Source organism: Protomyctophum parallelum (assembly GCF_964188405.1).
Source record: "Protomyctophum parallelum genome assembly, chromosome: 17".
Classification (NCBI taxonomy): Eukaryota; Metazoa; Chordata; class Actinopteri; order Myctophiformes; family Myctophidae; genus Protomyctophum; species Protomyctophum parallelum.
The window spans coordinates 39959558-39979968 of NC_139719.1; positions in this window are offsets into that span (position 1 = coordinate 39959558).

Genomic DNA, 20411 nt, shown 5'->3' on the forward strand with positions numbered 1-20411 from the left:
ATAATCATGTTTTCTATATAATATGCTTTGACTCTGACAGTGTCTGTTATTTGGGATTATGCTCACTCCTGCATTTACTTTATTCGCATAGACTGATAGGATGTACTTATATTCATACATCAATGTCACAATCTCACAGTTAGCAGTTTATTTCTAGAATGTTGCACGGAGCATGGCCTGGGGGAGGAGCTACAGAGGGGTGGAGCACATGCAGCAGTTTGTTAGGTTGCGATTGGTGGAGACATTATTCTATTGTTCTCCTCTTTGGCCAATCAGTACAACACCAAGCAGTTAGTGGTTTCACTAACATTGAATAAAAGTGCAGTCATCACAACCCTATTGAAACTAATTCCACACACCTGAGTGCTCCTCATTCCCTCAGAGCAACACAACCTGAACAATGACTTGAAGACTCAAAGTTGTTTACACAAATAAAGTTGTTGCTGTTATTGCCTCTGTAAATCACGGTGAAAGTATTACAATATCCTACAATGATTATGATTGGGGTCCTTCATATCAAATTCATGGGGGAAACTTCTAACAAACACAGACACTAAAATCATGGTGACTCCATCATTGCTTTTCAATAAAGGTGCATTGTGTTGTTATATAAATTGTTATATTTAACCCTCCAAATTCAAATAACGTATCAGCTTTTATTAATCAAATGAAAGGTGGTTTGGTTACTAGCGTTAGATTTGGATTGTAATATTATTCTCAAGCGTGAGATGAATACCAGTTAACATGTAATCACAGTTTGAACCGTCTGTCACAGGAAACAAAAATATATACACTTACATGTATGACATGAATAGATTTGAATCTAGAGTGAAGCACATGCACCAACATGTTGTACTTTGTTTTAGTTAAAATTTGTATACGATATCATATGTAAATCCAGACACTAGTTGTGATGACTCCAATATAGATGAAACAAATGTTTCCATGTATAGATTAATTGAAAGTATACTTAACATACATATTTGAACGTACTGTTATTTTTAGTACTACTCCTCATTCACTGAGTCAATAGTTTCATCAAAAATGATGAAGAATGTTAAATGTTCTGATGAATTGAAAATGGAGGACCCTGGTGTAAACATTGTTTGTTCATCGTATCAGGTTTTTTGTATTGACCTGTACTTTGTTGAACTGTAGGCCTACCCATTCTACAAACTGTGAATAAAATGTTGAATCAATCGTTTGTTCGTGCTTAAAATATATAGAATACAATTATGAAAGTTTAGCCTGTTTACATTTTAACCTGTGGGAAGAATGTGGTAAGTGGTAAACGCTTCCCTAGAATGTCCAGCCTTAAAGTACAATTATACTGGGGAGAAACAATATGGATGTGATCATTGTGGACAACACTTCTCTCAAATGAATAGCCTTAAAGCACACCAGAGAATTCACACTGGGTTAATATCTAGATTAATAGGATGGCAAACAATGGAAACAAATGTTTCCATGTATAGATTAATTGCAAGTAAACTTACTATTTGAACGGACTGGTCTTTTGGTCTCATATGGTTTACTGAGACCATTTACACCTATTTAAATGTTAAAGATGCTGTAAGGGATATGTTTTGTTAAAACTGCTCTAGTAAAGCAAATGATAAATGTTGAATCAATCGTTTGTTCGTGCTTAAAAATATAGAATACAATTATGAATTATGATTTATGTTGAATCACAATTAAAGACTGTTCTGTTTCCCACTGCATTTGATTGAGTTTGACTTTCTTTCTCTTCTCCGCTGTAATGTTTTGTTATTTTTATTTATTTTGTTTCAGTTGTTTGTTTCCTGATTTACCAATAACTAAATAATCATGTTTTCTATATAATATGCTTTGACTCTGACAGTGTCTGTTATTTGGGATTATGCTCACTCCTGCATTTACTTTATTCGCATAGACTGATAGGATGTACTTATATTCATACATCAATGTCACAATCTCACAGTTAGCAGTTTATTTCTAGAATGTTGCACGGAGCATGGCCTGGGGGAGGAGCTACAGAGGGGTGGAGCACATGCAGCAGTTTGTTAGGTTGCGATTGGTGGAGACATTATTCTATTGTTCTCCTCTTTGGCCAATCAGTACAACACCAAGCAGTTAGTGGTTTCACTAACATTGAATAAAAGTGCAGTCATCACAACCCTATTGAAACTAATTCCACACACCTGAGTGCTCCTCATTCCCTTAGAGCAACACAACCTGAACAATGACTTGAAGACTCAAAGTTGTTTACACAAATAAAGTTGTTGCTGTTATTGCCTCTGTAAATCACGGTGAAAGTATTACAATATCCTACAATGATTATGATTGGGGTCCTTCATATCAAATTCATGGGGGAAACTTCTAACAAACACAGACACTAAAATCATGGTGACTCCATCATTGCTTTTCAATAAAGGTGCATTGTGTTGTTATATAAATTGTTATATTTAACCCTCCAAATTCAAATAACGTATCAGCTTTTATTAATCAAATGAAAGGTGGTTTGGTTACCAGTGTTAGATTTGTATTGTAAAATTATTCTCAAGCGTGAGATGAATACCAGTTAACATGTAATCACAGTTTGAACCGTCTGTCGCAGGAAACAAAAATATATACACTTACATGTATGACATGAATAGATTGAATCTAGAGTGAAGCACATGCACCAACATGTTGTACTTTGTTTTAGGTTAAATTTGTATACGATATCATATGTAAATCCAGACACTAGTTGAGATGACCCCAATATAGATGAAACAAATGTTTCCATGTATAGATTAATTGAAAGTATACTTAACATACTATTTGAACGGACTGTTATTTTTAGTACTACTCCTCATTCACTGAGTCAATAGTTTCATCAAAAATGATGAAAAATCTTAAATGTTCTGATTAATTGAAAATGGAGGAACCTGATGTAAACATTGTTTATTTTTGCTCATAGCAGGTTTTTTGTATTGACCTGTACTTTTGTTGAACTGTACCCATTCTACAAACTGTGAATACATTGTTGATCAATCGTTTGTTCGTGCTTAAAAAATATAGAATACAATTACGAAAGTTAGTTTTTTCTTCTTAGTATATAATTAAAATTTACACTTGATCTAGGCCTATATAGTAACACATTATGTTTAACAAATCAACTTACAAAAGTCTGAGTAGATGTTAAAATCTCCCAAACATGTTTGAAAGTGAAACATCCTTTTAAACATGCAGTCTTTGTTCAGTACCAGGAGTCTACCCATCGCACAGTCTCTTTGGTAAACAGAAATAAATGTACATGTGGGTTACAAATTCCATCCTAAAGGAGAGAGACCCCTGCAAAGATTTAACAGCTTGTGTTTTATGTTTCCCTTACAGTTTCACTTATATTCTGTATGTATCCTATATGAGTTATATGACTGGATATGGAGACATGGGAAGACTTCTGTTACTGGACAAACAATAATTATATCAATGCTATTTTAACTACACATATCCCTTAGAACTTAATATTAACCCTGAAATGTGTTATGTGTGATAGACTTTGTAGTTCTGCTGGAACTCCTCAGAGTCATAATGTGATCTGTCCAATGCCAGACAACCAGTGGCCATTAATTAACATGTTTAATCTCTGCATTTGAATGCATTGTCTACAGTGAATGAAGCATCAGCCATCGTCATTTAGCCTGTTTACATTTTAACCTGGGTAGGAATGTGAGTTTTATCTATTTAGCATTATTTAGCATTTGAGTGCTCCTCATTCCCTCAGAGCAACACAACCTGAACAATGACTTAAAATTGTCCAGGTTTCCCAGGTTTACACAAATACAGTTGTTGCTGTTATTGTGTCTCATTTATGCTGACTTATCCTGATCATTAATTAATAATACTGTATGGACACATGTTTCTGCACACAGGTCTACATATTACACAATGGGCTATGAGACAATGGCCTATGAGGATTTGACAATATACTAATTTGTTGTTAGGCCTTGACCAGTTTTGTACAGAAACCAGACCACTTTCTTCTATACTAAAGTGGAAACAAATGAACTTACATTGCACCTTAATACAATAATAATGAAAGTACAGGGGATGTGGTAGTATACTGGTAAAATAGCTGGTTCTACTTGGTTCTGATGTTACTGAAATAATGTAGAGCAATCCTCTTTGACTCTGCTGCATTCATTAATATCCACTTATATTATTCAATACTGTTAGACATATATTATCCAGATACTCATTACATGTACATAATATCCTTACCATATAGTTTGTGAATATCAGTCTCCAGTAGGAGTCCCAATGGAGTGTTTGGTCCTGCATTTACTTTACTCACGTTCACATAGACTGATAGGATGTATTTATATTCATACATCAATGTATTATAATTTGGATAGTTTAGATTAATTAAATATGAAGCTTACAAAGCAATCTCACAGTTAGCAGTTTATTTATAGAATGTTTTGTTATTTTATTTATTTTGTTTCAGTTATTTGTTTCCTGATTTACCTAGTTCACTAACATCATTATTACTGTTTCATAATGTGAATTGTGTTAAAAGTACAATTGATCAACAGTAATATGAAGGGGGAATTAAGGCCTGGGCTCTACTGTATTTAAGAACATATTAGGCTACTTTACTTACATACGCTGTTACGCACCGATTAGTCTAGGGGTAAAGGGTACGCATAACATATACAATGGACAGGAAACCTCACTCAAAAGTTGAAAATACTTTACTTGTGGTGTTGTTGTTCTTAATACAAATGGCTCAATGGATACATGATGGAAGCTGAGAGAGACCCAGCAGAAACTTAATGTATAGAAAGGTAATATATAGCGTCTATCTGTGCACGCCACTGTCCATATGGGGTGTGGACCGGAGCGTGTCCAAACTTAAGGGCCTCCTTCCTATGTGTTTTTTGTCATATTATGTTACTGTATGTATTGTTGAGTCACTTGTTTGTTACCTGTAGGTTGACTAAGCTTTCAGGCACCTATTAAAACCCATTTTGACCTGAGATCAGATTCTAAAAATGTCTGTTTGAAAATGACAGTTTTCTGAAAAAAGTATGTTTCTATGTCAGTCGATTTTTTTTTTAATAGCAGACCTACAAGCTTGTAGATCTGCTATTTTTCAATAGCTAAAGCATAACATAAGGCTAACACCAAAAGGGGTTCCCGCCCAAAATGGGTTGATAATACACATGTTTCTGCACACAGGCCTACACATTACGAAAATAAATAACTATAATAGTTAATCTCTTGCAAACATGAACTTTAGCTCAACATTTTTAACTTAACTAGTTCATTAAAAAACAAACACTGGTAGTTTCTTTCTAGAATGTTGCATAGAGCATGGCCTGGGGGAGGAGTCAGAGAGGGGTGGAGCATGCAGCAGTTTGTTAGGTTGTGTTTGGTGGAGACATGATTCCATTGTTCTCCTCTTTGGCCAATCAACAACAAACAGTTAGTGGTTTCACCTCAGACTCTCTAGCATAAGAAGAGTTTGTAGTTGTCAGTTCTCCACAACTCCTCCAGGATATCAATCATTTCTGATCACATCTGACTGTGGACTCCAGACTTCAGCTGAAGATGAACTCTACCAATGCCACCATGAACAGTTCTGCTCAACAGGGAGGACCCAATGATCACCAAGACCTCTGTAAGTTACTTACTGTTTCTATATGGATATACAGCATGTCATAAAAAGTTGTTTGTTTTATTATTAGCATTGAATTAAAATACAGTTGTTTGACTCTTTCTAAAATGCACAACAGATAGTAATTTATCGAACTATAAATGGATGCTATTGTATAATTGTGTACATTAACTGTTAGTTTCTGCAATTTTAAGTCTATGAAGTACAACTAAGCAATGTTTTATTTGTCTTTGTTTCCAATTCAGTGTTGCATCATCAGCCTGGTTTACCTGTTCTACCAGAGGTGAATGAACAAAGAACCTTGGCTACGCAAAAACACCACTGCTGTGATCAGTGTGGTAAATGCTTCCCTAAAATGTCCCAACTTAAAATGCACCAAAGAATTCACACTGGAGAGAAACCCTATGGATGTGATCAGTGTGGACAACACTTCTCTCAAATTGCAAACCTTAAAAGCCACCAGAGAATTCACACTGGGGAGAAACCCTATGGATGTGATCAGTGTGGACAACATTTCTCTAGAATGGACAGCCTTAAAAGCCACCAGAGAATTCACACTGGAGAGAAACCCTATGGATGTGATCATTGTGGACAATACTTCTCTACATTGACCAACCTTAAAGTACACCAGAGAATTCATACTGGGGAGAAACCATTTGGATGTGATCAGTGTGGACAACACTTCAATCAAATAGCACACCTTAAAAGCCACCAGAAAATACACACTGGAGAAAAAGCCTATGGATGTGATCAGTGTGGACAACACTTCTCTAGAATGGACAGCCTTAAAAGCCACCAGAAAATACATACTGGAGAGAAACCATATGGATGTGATCAGTGTGGACAACACTTCTCTGTATTGTCCAGCCTTAAAAGCCACCAGAAAATTCACACTGGAGAGAAACCATATGGATGTGATCACTGTGGGAAACACTTCTCTCATTTGACCCACCTTAAAACACACCAGAGAATTCACACTAGAGAGAAACCATATGGATGTGATCAGTGTGGGAAACACTTCTCTCAAATGACCCACCTTAAAACACACCAGAGAATTCACACTGGAGAGAAACCATATGGATGTGATCAGTGTGGGAAACACTTCTCTCATTTGACCCACCTTAAAACACACCAGAGAATTCACACTGGAGAGAAACCATATGGATGTGATCAGTGTGGGAAACACTTCTCTCAAATGTCCAGCCTTAAAACCCACCAGAGAGTTCACACTGGAGAGAAAGCCAAATAATTGTTTGTGGAAAAGCCTTTTAGTAATTAAAATAATTTAGATTTTCACAAGGTTGTACACACTGGATTTAAACTGTTGACTCTTGTGTTAGAATTGTACTAATTTGAGGCACTGAAAATGTCCTGACCGCACACATTACATGTTACAACCAAGTGTAACATGTTGATCCATATGGTATTTTTAAACAATTGTTTATGGCTAAACTGTTTAAATGCATTACATATATATGAGCATGTTAATTCTAGATTAAAAGGATGGAGATGAAACAAATGTTTCCATGTATAGATTAATTGCAAGTAAACATACTATTTGAATGTTACACAGATTCCCCAGATTTTCTGTAGTTTACATTTAGACGATTTTAGTTGTATGTCATTAAATGTTCGGATTAATTGAAAAATGGAGGACCCTGGTGTAAACAATTGTGTTTCCTCGTATCAGGTTCTTTGTATTGACCTGTACTTTTGTTGAACTGTAACTGTTCTACAAACTGAATAAAATGTTGAATCAATCGTTTGTCCGTGCTTTACAAAAAATATAGAATATCATTAATTGTTGTGTTACTCAACACTAAAACAAACTGCCTATGTATTTAGTTACGATGGATATTTAAAATGCTATTATGAAAGGTTGTTTTTTCTTCCCGTTTTGTTCTTCTTAGTATATAATTAAAATGTACACTTGATCTTTATAGTGACACATTATGTTAAACAAACTACTGTCTTCTACACTAAAGTGAAAACAAAATTAACATCACAAATTGACATTGCACCTTAATAAAATTAAATAATAAAGTACAGGGGATGTGGTAGTATACTGGTAAAAGACAAGATGTGAAGCCTTGTGTACTATTTATGAAGACTGTTTGCAATCATTTTAGGGGTGAGTGGCAGTCTGTGTTTTGGAAAACAAACAGGCCTAACTGTTTTTCTTTGTATGTTCTTAAATACAGTAGAGCCCAGGCCTTAATTCCCCCTTCATATTACAGTTGATCAATTGTACTTTTAACACAATTCACATTATGAAACAGTAATAATGATGTTAGTGAAGTAGGTATGACATGGGAAGACGATCTGTTACTAAACAAACAATATATCAATGATTTACTAGAGCCACAAAACACCTTTAACATTTCACAAAGGTAGTTCTGCTGAAACTCATCAGAGTCAAAGAGGTGTAAAATGGTCTCAGTTCATGTCAATGTGATCATTAACAGGTGATCTGTCCAATGCCAGACAACCAGTGACCATTAACACGTTTAATCTCTGCATTTGAAAGCATTGTTTACAGTGACTGAAGCATCAGCCATCATCATTTAGCCTGTTTACATTTTAACCTGTGGGAAGAATGTGGTAAGTGGTAAACGCTTCCCTAGAATGTCCAGCCTTAAAGCACACAAGATAATTCATACTGGGGAGAAACAATATGGATGTGATCAGTGTGGACAACACTTCTCTCAAATGAGTAGCCTTAAAGCACACCAGAGAATTCATACTGGGGAGAACCCAAATGGATGTGATCCAACTTTTCATAGCAGTGGCCAATAGCCCACCCCGACTTCACACAGCATTGAACTGGCTATATAGAGCCTTATATAGTTGCATTTTCTATTATTATCATCACAACTATCATAATTAAACTCAGACAGATAGTAGATAAAGTAGATAAATTATATTATACTTTATCTATTGAAAAATAGCAGATCTACAAGCTCACAGTGCAGCACAGAGTGCCGCGCTATGACCTTGTAGGTCTGCTATTTTTTTGTGCCTCAAATCTAAATATATATTATTACAGAGTGAACATTTTAACTCAAAACTTTGCTTCTCTTCTGGGGAGGACCCTGGAACAACATATTTTTAGATGGGGGTCCTTGACATGAAATATTGAGCACCACTGATACAGAAACATAAGGTTTTTCAGAAAACGTCAGGCCTAAATGGTTAAAGCACAGTTAACACAAACATTCAATTAGACGCACATGCACGCACACACACACGTGCACGCACACACAGACAGGCGACTGTGTACACACGGTAGGTACCTTGTTGAATGGTTGCAGTCCATGCAGTGACGTCACAGCGATGCACTTTGAGGTTCAACGTGAACGGAGGCGGCTGCTCATAGTATGCTTCAGAGAAACCGCAGAACAGAAGGCTTTGCTGCACACACACAGACACATCATATTACATCATTAACTTCATGTATATCACACATTCAACATTCATCATGAATAAATACATAGCCTACTGTAGGCTACTTACATCTATTGAATAGTTTATTTAGTTTTAGTCACATTCTAGTCACCCGGAATGTTTTAGTGTTAGTCTAGTTTCAGTCGACTAAATATCATAAGATTTCAGTCCACTAAATCTACAGTTGATTTAGTCGACTAGAATGTATTTTGTCGGGCCTTGATGCTGCCGTAATGACTGTTTTTACACTTGCTGAAAATAGCTTCTAGATCTTCTATTTTCAGCATGCAACCTAGTGTAAAATGACTTATACTGGATCTCTTGTCCACTAGTCCCTTCCTAACATTTTAGTCTAGTTTTTATTTGTTGACGAAATCGTCTGTATTCTTAGTTTTAGTCACCATAGCTTAATTTTCATTTAGTTTCCATTTAGTTTTCCTCAGTGAAAAAAAGGTAGTTCTCAACAACATCCTTCAACACACCTGAGGATGAAGTTCTCCACTGGACTCGCTCATCAGACTGTAGTTCTGCTCCATCAGGAGACAGGAGGTGTTCATGTAGTTCTGTAGTTCTGTAGTTCTGCTCTAGAAGGAGACAGGAGGTGTTCATGTAGTTCTGTAGTTCTGCTCCATCAGGAGACAGGAGGTGTTCAGGTCAACCACACGGAAACGTCCCTTCATCATCTGACTCTTCATGTCCTGCCACACACAAAGTGTTTATTTCTTGACTGAAGTAAAATAGCAGATCTACATACGAGCTACGCCCACACACTACAACATCCTCCGTTCACTTTTCAGGGAGCTAGTTTGCAACGTGTCCGTACAGAGCTCTAAAGGTTTATGATTTTAAAAGATACTGAGACAACGTTTCACATGATTATGATGATTAGGGATGTCCTGATACCCTTTTTTTCATTCGCGTTCCCGATCCGATCCCACAATTTCTGTGTTAGTGGATACCGATACCAGATAATTATATTTATTATAATAATTAAAATAAAATAAAATGTATTTTATCTCGTGTTGTGTTTATAGCAGACTCCTCATGCCCCAACATTTCATTTACCTGCCATAGTGTCAACCCCCTTAGCCCTGTGTCGGATCGGTGGTTAGACTGGCATATTCGACCCACTACGACCACAAAGGGCCGATAGTGATACAGTATGCAGTTGTTTCTTCACCAGAGCTGGTTCTACTTGGTTCTGATGTTACTGAAATAATGTAGAGCAATCCTCTTTGACTCTGCTGCATTAATTAATATCCACGTATATTACTCAATACTGTTAAGACACATATTATCCAGATACTCATTGCATGTACATAATATCCTTACCATATAGTTTGTGAACATCAGTCTCCAGTAGGAGTCCCAATGGAGTGTTTGGTAGGAACTACTCCTTTGAGGTTTTTAAGGTTTATTATAAACCAGCAGTTTTTATGCACCACATATGTAAAAACTCCCAGAAAACAGCAGGTATGCTGGCACTCTGATTTATGTTGAATCACAATTAAAGACTGTTCTGTTTCCCACTGCATTTGATTGAGATTGACTTTCTTTCTCTTCTGTGCTGTAATGTTTTGTTTATTTATTTATTTTGTTTCAGTTAGTTTGTTCCTGATTTACCAATAACTAAATAATCATGTTTTCTATATTATATGCTTTGACTCTGACAGTGTCTGTTATTTGGGATTTATGCTCACTCCTGCATTTACTTTACTCACGTTCACATAGACTGATAGGATGTACTTATATTCATACATCAATGTATTATAATTTGGATATAGTTTAGATTAATTAAAGATGAAGCTTACAAAGCAATCTCACAGTTAGCAGTTTCTTTCTAGAATGTTGCATAGAGCATGGCCTGGGGGAGGAGCTAGAGAGGGGTGGAGCACATGCAGTTTGTTAGGTTGTGATTGGTGGAGACATGATTCTATTGTTCTCCTCTTTGGCCAATCAACACCGAGCAGTTAGTGGTTTCACCTCAGACTCTCTAGTATAAGAAGAGTTTGTAGTTGTCAGTTCTCCACAACTCCTCCAGGATATAAATCATTTCTGATCACAACTGACTGTGGACTCCAGACTTCAGCTGAAGATGAACTCTACCAACAATTCTGCTCAACAGGGAGGCCCCAATGATCATCAAGACCTCTGTAAGTTACTTACTGTTTCTATATGGATATACAGCATGACATAAAATGTTATGTTTGTTTTGTTTTAATATTAGCATTGACTTAAAATACAGTTGTTTGTCTCTTTCTAAAATGCACAACAGATAGTAATTTATCAAACTATAAATGTATGCTAATGTATAATTGTGTACATAAAATGTGTTAGTTTCTGCAATTTTAAGTCTATGAAGTACAACTAAGCAATGTTTTGTTTGTCTTTGTTTCCAATTCAGTGTTGCATCATCAGCCTGGTTTACCTGTTCTACCAGAGGTGAATGAACAAAGAAGCTTGGCTAAGCAAAAACACCACTGCTGTGATCAGTGTGGTAAACGCTTCCCTACAATGTCCAAACTTACCAGACACCAGAGAATTCACACTGGAGAGAAACCCTATGGATGTGATCAGTGCGGGAAACACTTCTCTCATTTGGCCGACCTTAAAAGACACAAGCAAATTCACACTGGAGAGAAACTCTATGGATGTGATCATTGTGGTAAAAGCTTCGCTAGAATGTCCAACCTGAAAAAACACCATAGAATTCACACTGGAGAGAAACCCCATGGATGTGATCAATGTGGACAACACTTCTCTCAAATGTATAGCCTTAAAACCCACCAGAGAATTCACACTGGAGAGAAACCCTATGGATGTGATCATTGTGGACAACACTTCTCTACAATGGCACACCTTAAAACACACCAGAGAAGTCACACTGGAGAGAAACCCTATGGATGTAATCATTGTGGACAACACTTCTCTACAATGGCAAACCTTAAAACACACCAGAGAATTCACACTGGAGAGAAACCATATGGATGTGATCAATGTGGACAACACTTCTCTCAAATGTCCAGCCTTAAAACCCACCAGAGAATTCACACTGGAGAGAAACCATATGGATGTGATCAATGTGGGAAACACTTCTCTCAAATATCCAGCCTTAAAACCCACCAGAGAGTTCACACTGGAGAGAAACCCAAATAATTGTAATGTTTGTCGAAAAGCTTTTTAGTAATTCAAATGATTTAGATTTTCACACACTGGATTTAAACTGTTGACTCTTGTGTTAGAATTGTACTAATTTGAGCCACTGAAAATGTCCTGACCAGATTTGCTGTAGTTTACATTTAGACGATTTTAGTTGTATGTCATTAAATATTCAGAATAATTGAAAAATGGGAGGACCCTGGTGTAAACAATTGTGTTTCGTCGTATCAGGTTTTTTGTATTGACCTGTACTTTTGATGAACTGTAACCATTCTACAAACTGAATAAAGTGTTGAATCAATCATTTGTCCGTGCTTTACAAAAATATAGATTATCATTAATTGTTGTTTTACTCAACACTAAAACAAAGTGCCTATGTATTTAGTTACGATGGATATTTAAAATGCTATTATGAAAGGTTGTTTTTTCTTCCCGTTTTGTTCTTCTTAGTATATAATTAAAATGTACACTTGATCTATATAGTGACACATTATGTTAAACAAACCACTGTCTTCTACACTAAGTGGAAACAAATTTAACACACATTTACATTGCACCTTAAAAAAATAATAATAATAAAGTACAGGGTATTATACTGGTAAAAGACAAGATGTGAAGGCTTGTGTACTATTTATGAAGACTGTTTGCAATCATTTTAGGGATGAGTGGCAGTCTGTGTTTTGGAAAACAAATACGCCTAACTGTTTTTCTTTGTAAGATGCTGGCGTCAAGGCGTATGTAAGTAAATTAGGCTAATATGTTCTTAAATACAGTAGAGCCCAGGCCTTAATTCCCCCTTCATATTACTGTTGATCAATTGTACTTTTAACACAATTCACATTATGAAACAGTAATAATGATGTTAGTGAACTAGGGGTGGAGACATGGGAAGACCTCTGTTACTGAACAAACAATATATCAATGATTTACTAGAGCCACAAAACATCTCCCTTACAGCACCTTTAACATTTAAAAGGCAGTTCTGTAGTTCTGCTGAAACTCATCAGAGTCAAAGTAAAATAAAGTCCAGCATTAAATGTCCAGCATTAAATCCCACCAGAGAGTTCACACTAGAGAGAAACCCAAATAATTGTGATGTTTGTCAAAAAGCTTTAGTAATTCAAATAATTTAGATTTTCAAAAGGTTGTACACACTGGATTTAAACTGTTTTCATGTATAGATTAATTGCAAGTAAACTTACTATTTGAACGGACTGGTCTTCTGCCATGTTACAGATTCCCCAGATTTGCTGTAGTTTACATTTAGACAATTTTAGTTGTATGTCATTTAGGGCTGACCTTGATTAGTCGAATAGTCGACTAATCGATCGGAATGGGTCTCAGTCGACTGACCACCTCTTAGTCGATGTTCATCAATTTATTTATTTTTTTTGCCCCAAAAAAATTGTATATAAAAATACAATATTTACAAAAATATACAAAAATATAGTTTTATTCCACTAGGTCTGTGGGGGACATAAACACATTTGAACATTCTGACTGTTCAAATCTCCAATGTGCATGTGGAGTGTGTCTGCCTGTGTGGCAATGTGCCTGTGACTTGAATCGCACAGTGCGCTGGCCTGATAGACTCCAGAATCTCAATCTCACCTGCCGTGCTACATCTGGCTAATGACAAGCCTCTCAGTTGTTAAAAAAAAGATTTGAACCCCACAGACCTAGTGGAATAATACTATATTTATGTATATTTTTATATACTTTTTTTTTTTTTTTTGCTTAGTCGACTATTAGTCGACTAACAGCAAATGTATTCATCTATCAGTCTATACAAATCCTTAGTCGGGGAAAGCCCTAATGTCATTAAATGTTCGGATTAATTTAAAAATGGAGGACCCTGGTGTTAACATTTGTGTTTCCTCGTATCAGGTTTTTTGTATTGACCTGTACTTTTGTTGAACTGTAACCATTCTACAAATTGAATAAAATGTTGAATCAATCGTTTGTCCGTGCTTTACAAAAAATATAGAATATCATTAATTGTTGTTTTTCTCAACACTAAAACAAACTGCCCATGTATTTAGTTACGATGGATATTTAAAATGCTATTATGAAAGGTTGTTTTTTCTTCCCGTTTTGTTCTTCTTAGTATATAATTAAAATGTACACTTGATCTATATAGTGACACATTATGTTAAACAAACCACTGTCTGCTATACTAAAGTGGAAACAAATTTAACACACATTTACATTGCACCTTAAAAAAATAAAAAAAATAAAGTACAGGGTATTATACTGGTAAAAGACAAGATGTGAAGGCTTGTGTACTATTTATGAAGACTGTTTGCAATCATTTTAGGGATGAGTGGCAGTCTGTGTTTTGGAAAACAAATACGCCTAACTGTTTTTCTTTGTAAGATGCTGGCGTCAAGGCGTATGTAAGTAAATTAGGCTAATATGTTCTTAAATACAGTAGAGCCCAGGCCTTAATTCCCCCTTCATATTACTGTTGATCAATTGTACTTTTAACACAATTCACATTATGAAACAGTAATCTGATAGGAAGATGACCTGTTACTGACTCAATCAATGATTTACTAGAGCCACAAAACTCTCCCTTACAGCACCGTTAACATTTAAAAGGCAGTTCTGTAGTTCTGCTGAAACTCATCAGAGTCAAAGAGGTGTAAATTGGTCTCAGTTCATCCATAATGTGATCATTAACAGGTGATCTGTCCAATGCCAGACAACCAAGTGACCATTAACACGTTTAATCTCTGCATTTGAATGCATTGACTACAGTGACTGAAGCATCAGCCATCATCATTTAGCCTGTTTACATTTTAACCTGTGGGAAGAATGTGGTATGTGGTAAATGGTTCCCTAGAATGTCCAGCCTTAAAGCACACCAGATCACAACTTTGTCATAATTAAACTCAGACAAAGTATAGATGCCAGCGTGATACTCTCCTTTTAACCCATTTTGGGCAGGAACCCCTTTTGGTGTTTTGTTTATGTTATGCTTTAGCTATTGAAAAATAGCAGATCTACAAGCTTGTAGGTCTGCTATTTTTGAAAGATCGAAGAACCACTGACATAGAAATATAGCTTTTTCATAAAACAGTCAGGATGTAGAAGACATTTTTAGAATCTGATCTCAGGTCAGAATGGGTTAAGATAAAGCACAGTTAACACGAACATTCATTAAGACACACACACACAGACAGGGGACTGTGTACACACGGTAGGTACCTTGTTGAATGGTTGCAGTCCATGCAGTGACGTCAGAGCGATGCACTTTGAGGTTCAACGTGAACGGAGGCGGCTGCTCATAGTATGCTTCAGAGAAACCGCAGAACAGAAGGCTTTGCTGCACACACACAGACACATCATATTACATCATTAACTTCATGTATATCACACATTCAACATTCATCATGCATAAATACATACTGTAGGCTACTTACATCTATTGAATAGTTTATTTAGTTTTAGTCACATTTTAGTCACCCGGAATGTTTTAGTGTTAGTCTAGTTTCAGTCGACTAAATATCATAAGATTTTAGTCGACTAAATATCATAAGATTTTAGTCGACTAAATATCATAAGATTTTAGTCGACTAAATCTACAGTTGATTTAGTCGACTAGAATGTATTTTGTCGGGCCTTGATGCCGCCGTAATGACTGTTTTTACACTTGCTGAAAATAGCCGATCTACAAGCTCACAAGCTTGTAGATCGGCTATTTTCAGCATGCAACCTAGTGTAAAATGACTTAAACTGGATCTCTTGTCCACTAGTCCCTTTCTAACATTTTAGTCTTTAGTTTTAATAATATAATATAATTAAAATGCACACTTGATCTATATAGTGACACACTATGTTAAACAAATCAACTTCCTCAGTCCTCACAGAAGTCTGAGTAGGCTAGATGTTAAAATCTCCCAAACATGTTTGAAAGTGAAACATCCCTTTAAACATGCATTCTTTGTTCAGTACCAGGAGTCTGCCCATTGCACAATCTCTTTGGTAAACAGAAATAAATGTGCATGTGGGTTAAATAGTCCATCCTTAAGGAGAGAGAACCCTGCAAAGATTTATCAGCTTGTGTTTTAGTTCAATGTCTTCCAGTTTCCCTTAGAGTTTCACTTCTATTCTGTATGTATCCTATATGAGTTATATGACTGGATGTGGAGACATGGGAAGACTTCTGTTACTGAACAAACAATAATTATATCAATGATTACTAGAGCTATATTAATTACACATATCCCTTAGAACTTAATATTACCCTTTGTGAAATGTGTTGTGTGTGATAGACCTATTTCTGTAGTTCTCCTCAGAGTCAAAGAGGTGTAAAATGGTCTCAGTTCATCCATAATGTGATCATTAACAGGTGATCTGTCCAACCAGTGGCCATTAAGTAACACGTTTATCTCTGCATTTGAATGCATTGTCTACAGTGAATGAAGCATCAGCCATCATTTATTTATTTAACATTTAGCATTTTTTTTTAAAGCATTGAATAAAAGTGCAGTCATCACAACCCTATTGAAACTAATTCCACACACCTGAGTGCCTCTCATTCCCTCAGAGCAACACAACCTGAACGATGACTTAAAAACTTAAAGTTGTGTACTATTTATGAAGACTGGCTGCAATCATTTTAGGGGTGAGTGGCAGTTTGTGTTTTGGAAGACAAATAGGCCTTACTGTTTTTCTTTGTAAGACACTGGGATGTAAATCACAGTATGAGCAGTTGTTTCTTCACCAGAGCTGGTTCTACTTGGCTCTGATGTTACTGAAAGAATGTAGAGCAATCCTCTTTGACTCTGCTGCATTAATTAATATCCACTTATATTATTCAATACTGTTAGACATATATTATCCAGATACTCATTACATGTACACAATATCCTTACCATATAGTTTGTGAACATCAGTCTCCAGTAGGAGTCCCAATGGAGAGTGTTTGGTAAGAACTACTCCTTTGAGGTTTTTAAGGTTTATTATAAACCAGCAGTTTTTATGCACCACATATATCACCAATTCTTGAGATAAGGGACAAAACTTTTTTTACATTCAAATCAAATAGATGTATTTGTAGACACAGGTCTCAACTACCAATCTTGAGAAGGAACAGGTTTTTCGCATAACATTTATTTCTAAAATGGGACATTTATGCACTTAATACCTGATTCATGTCAACGCCGTCAGACACACTAAAATCCCTTTTAATTTAATTTGATAATTTCAACAATAATATAAAGTCCTCAGTTATCTTATAATGGCTTTCAGTAATCAAGTTAAGTAATACAATTATTTTAATATTGTTTTGTTCCAATATCACACTATTATGAAATATCCAATTTCTCAAATCCGTCATTTCAACCTTTATTTTCAATATTATAACATGAAAACCATGTAAAATAAAAACTAAATAATCATGTTTTCTATATTATATGCTTAGACTCTGACAGTGTCTGTTATTTGGGATTTATGCTCACTCCTTCATTTACTTTACTCACGTTCACATAGACTGATAGGATGTACTTATATTCATACGAAGCTTACAAAGCAATCTCACAGTTAGCAGTTTATTTCTAGAATGTTGATAGAGCATGGCCTGGGGGAGGAGCTAGAGAGGGGTGGAGCACATGCAGCAGTTTGTTAGGTTGTGATTGGTGGAGATATGATTCTATTGTTCTCCTCTTTGGCCAATCAACACAGAGCAGTTAGTGGTTTCACCTCAGAATCTCTATTATAAGAAGAGTTTGTAGTTGTCAGTTCTCCACAACTCCTCCAGGATATCAATCATTTCTGATCACATCTGACTGTGGACTCCAGACTTCAGCTGAAGATGAACTCTCTCAACAATTCTGCTCAACAGGGAGGACCCAAGGATCATCAAGACCTCTGTAAGTTACTTACTGTGTCTACATACAGTCATAGAAAGGATGTTTATTTGTTTTGATATTAGCATCGACTTAAAATACTGTCGATTGTCTCTTTTTCTAAAATGCGCACCAGATCGTCGAAGCAAATTATAAATTGAAGCTAATGTAAAATTGTATACATTAACTTCACATTAGTTTCTGCAATTTTAAGTCCATGAAGTACAACTAAGCAATGTTTAATTTGTTTCCAATTCAGTGTTGCATCATCAGCCTGGTTTACCTGTTCTACCAGAGGTGAATGAACAAAGAAGCTTGGCTACGCAAAAACACCACTGCTGTGATCAGTGTGGTAAACGCTTCCCTGGAATGTCCAGCCTTAAAATACACCAGAGAATTCACACTGGAGAGAAACCCTATGGGTGTGATCAGTGTGGACAACAATTCTCTGACAAGGCCACCCTGAAAAAACACCGGAGAATCCACACGGGAGAGAAACCCTATGGATGTGATCAGTGTGGACAGCATTTCTCTCACAGGACCACCCTGAAAACCCACCAGAGAATTCACACTGGGGAGAAACCCTATGGATGTGATCAGTGTGGACAACACTTCTCTCACATTGCAACCCTTAAAACACACCAGATAATTCATACTGGGGAGAAACCATACGGATGTGATCAGTGTGGACAGCACTTCTCTACAATGTCCAGCCTTAAAACCCACCAGAGAGTTCACACTGGAGAGAAACCCTATGGGTGTGATCATTGTGGACAACACTTCTCTCAAATAGCACACCTTAAACGCCACCAGAGAATTCACACTGGGGAGAAACCCTATGGATGTGATCATTGTGGACAACACTTCTCTCAAATAGCACACCTTAAACGCCACCAGATAATTCACACTGGAGAGAAACCCTATGGATGTGATCAGTGCGGGAAACACTTCTCTCATTTGGCCGACCTTAAAAGACACAAGCAAATTCACACTGGAGAGAAACTCTATGGATGTGATCATTGTGGTAAAAGCTTCGCTAGAATGTCCAACCTGAAAAAACACCATAGAATTCACACTGGAGAGAAACCCCATGGATGTGATCATTGTGGACAACACTTCTCTCAAATAGCACACCTTAAAAGGCACCAGCAACTACACACTGGAGAGAAACCCTACGGATGTGATGAGTGCGGACAACACTTTTCTCAAATGTCCAACCTTAAAACACACCAGAGAATTCACACTGGAGAGAAACCCTATGGATGTGATCAGTGTGGACAACACTTCTCTCAAATTGCAAGCCTTAAAAGCCACCAGAGAATTCACACTGGAGAGAAACCCTATGGATGTGATCAGTGTGGACAACACTTCTCTCAAATTGCAAGCCTTAAAAGCCACCAGAGAATTCACACTGGAGAGAAACCCTATGGATGTGGTCAGTGTGGACAACACTTCTCTCACATGAATAGCCTTAAAAGCCACCAGAGAATTCACACTGGAGAGAAACCCTATGGATGTGATCAGTGTGGACAACACTTCGCTCAAATAGCACAGCTTAAAAGCCACCAGAGAATTCACACTGGAGAGAAACCCTATGGATGTGATCAGTGTGGACAACACTTCTCTCAAATTGCAAGCCTTAAAAGCCACCAGAGAATTCACACTGGAGAGAAACCCTATGGGTGTGATCAGTGTGGACAACACTTCTCTCAATTAGCACACCTTAAAAGGCACCAGAAAGTTCACACTGGAGAGAAACCCAAATAATGAGATGTTTGTGGAAAAGCTTTTTAGTAATTCAAATAATTTTCACAAGGTTGTACACTGGATTTAAACTGTTGACTCTTGTGTTGTACTAATTTGAGCCACAACAATTGTTTAAGGCATGTTAAATCTAGATTAATAGGATGGCGATGAAACAAATGTTTAGATTATAGATTAATTGCAAGTAAACTTACTATTTGAACGGACTGGTCTTCTACCATGTTACAGACTCTCCAGATTTGCTGTAGTTTACATTTAGACGATTTTTGTTGTGTCATTAAATGTTCTGATTAATTGAAAAATGGAGGACCCTGGTGTAAACAATTGTGTTTCCTCATATCAGGTTTTTTGTATTTACCTGTACATTTGTTGAACTGTAACCATTCTACAAACTGAATAAAATGTTGAATCAATCGTTTGTCTGTGCTTTACAAAAAATATAGAATACCATTAATTGTTGTGTTACTCAACACTAAAACAAACTGCCTATGTATTTAGTTACGATGGATATTTAAAATGCTATTATGAAAGGTTGTTTTTTCTTCCCG